Source organism: Oratosquilla oratoria, chromosome 6, assembly GCF_046742065.1.
Source record: "Oratosquilla oratoria isolate Oo_2021 chromosome 6, ASM4674206v1, whole genome shotgun sequence".
NCBI lineage: Eukaryota > Metazoa > Arthropoda > Malacostraca > Stomatopoda > Squillidae > Oratosquilla > Oratosquilla oratoria.
In genome coordinates this window covers 30,575,418-30,577,917 of record NC_134782.1, presented here as the reverse complement: position 1 = coordinate 30,577,917, position 2,500 = coordinate 30,575,418, and the positions used below count along the sequence as shown (strand labels likewise).

At 35.8% G+C, this 2,500-nt stretch overlaps 1 protein-coding gene across 1 annotated transcript in view; it reads right to left on the bottom strand.

Annotated features, from left to right (window-relative positions):
• The window catches only part of LOC143026365 (uncharacterized), a 16,596-nt gene that overhangs the window by 13,941 nt on the left and 155 nt on the right, over positions 1-2,500 (bottom strand). The window lies entirely within an intron of this gene.

The window sequence follows — 2,500 nt, the reverse complement described above, 5'->3', positions numbered from 1 at the left end:
ATGGAGAAGGGTTGTGTATGGATGATGCTGTGATGCATAAGGGGGAGTGAGCGGGGGATGGGGGGTGAGGAAGTATGTACGAGAAAAATTTGACGCAGCCCAAAGGGATTTCTCCCCGTCTTCTCCTTTTCTGCATGAGGGGACGGAGAGGGGAGGGTTGCCGAATTTATGAAGCGGCCTTGCTGTGTATGTGCTGTGTCTTGCGACACTGCTTCTGACCCAGGGCAGTGGACAGGATGCAAGGATGACCCGTCATCCAGGAGGTGCCAAGATAGGAGGGAGGGAGGTGGGTGGAGGGGAGTGGAATATATAGGAAATGGAATGGTGGGAGTGGTTTCTATGCCTTTTTCTTTTTGGCTAAACCCCCCCCCCGTGTAAGGGGAAAAAGACTTTGGTATATGTATTTATATATATATATATATATATATATACATACATATATATATATATATATATATATATATATATATATATATATACATACACACACACAATATATATATATACATATATATACACGCACATACATACATATACACACACACATATATATATTATATATATATATATACATACACACACACACATACATACATATACCCACACATATATATATATATATATATATATATACTTATATATATATATATATATATATATATATACTTATATATACAATATATATATATATATATACATATATACATATATATATACATATATACATATACATATTTAAATATATATATATACATATATATATATACATGTATACATATATATATATACATATATACATATATATATACATATATACATATATATATACATATATATATACATATATACATATATATATATACATATATATATACATATATATATACATATATATGTATATATATATATATATGATGAAGGTGGAAAAAGAAGTCACGGGTCTAGTTCCGAGTTCCTGAGTTTATTCTTGACCGGTTTCGCTCTATGCTTCTTCAGAGGAATGTGACTCTGGAGTGAAGCTGGCGGTATACATAGTCTGAGTAAGACCGCGTTCCCTCCTTGGAGGTGGGTCACGTTTGGTTGTACAATGGTTTTTAATACAATGAACAATAGTGATAATAAAGTATACAATAAATTGTTGTGATGTTATTATAAAACAGCTCCGGTGTGTGTGGAATGTTGATCGAGGGTGTAACATTGTAAGTGAAGTGAGTGGTGTAAAAATGTGGGAATCCTAAAGTGTCATAAGATAACTTATTAAATAATATAAAGATAAATATCCAGATAAATAAAATGAATGAAATAAAATGAAAATAAAAATACAAATACAAATAAAAAAAAATAAAAAAAATGTGCTTATTTAAAGTGACATGACATCTCATCGCATATCGTTGTGTGACAGAATGTTATCAAAAAATACATACATATACAACAATGAATAAATAAATAAATGCCAAAGAAATATATAGTAAAAATAAAAATAAATAAAAATAAAAATATAAAGAGAATAAAAATGAAAATAAAAATAAAAATAAAATACGAACTGACCGGCCTCAAGCCCTCAACCCAGGGAGCGCGGACGTTTGGGCACCGGATGGAGTTTGTCGTTCTATGTGGGCGCTGTTCTGGGGCAGGTTCTTATGGCTGCGTATTGAGCTGTGAATTTTTCCCATTTAATATCCCCTACTTTTTGGTTGATGTTGGCATTGGTTGTTATGTATAGGGCTTCAATCACCTTCCTTTGTCTTTTTGATAGACCTTTCTTTATTACCTCTGCCTGTTGCCAGTCGGGAAGATGTCCTTCCTGATCCACGTGGCCCACCATCGCGTTTGAGAGGCGGTGGTACCTTAGGTCCGCCTTGTGCTCTCTTATTCTGGTATGTAGGCCCCTGTGACTCTCACCATAATATGACTTGTCACAGTTGCCACATGGTATCCTATATATGACGCTGAGGTCGTTTGTTGTTTTTGATGTTGGTGTTACTAGTTGTCTGATTCTCCTTCCCGTGTCATTCACTATTTCTAGTCCTAGTGGGCGTACAGCATCCCCCAGTGTGCGTGAAAATTCTGAGTCCGGTACGACTAGGTATTGTTTGTCCTGTCTGTTTACTGGTTCTCTCCGTTGCCTGATGTTTTGAGCTTTACTTAGGGAAGTGGACAGTAAGCCCTCTGGATATCCCAGTGATATGAAGGTGTTTGTGACGCGGCGGATTTCTTCCTCGAGGAACTCCTTGCTGCAGATCCTCAGAGCTCTGAGGAAAAAACCGATCACCACTCCTGTTTTGGTTCGTTCGTCATGTGCACTGTAAAAATGTAATAGGTCATCTTTGTTGGTAGGTTTCCTATAAACTCTAAAATGTGCTTTGTTATCTTTTCTAATAATCTCCGTGTCGAGAAAAGGTAGGCGACCAAGGGACTCAATCTCCATAGTGAATTGTATATTATTAGTTACTTCATTTAACTTTGACAAAATCTCCTCAGCAACTGTCTCTGCAGGGGA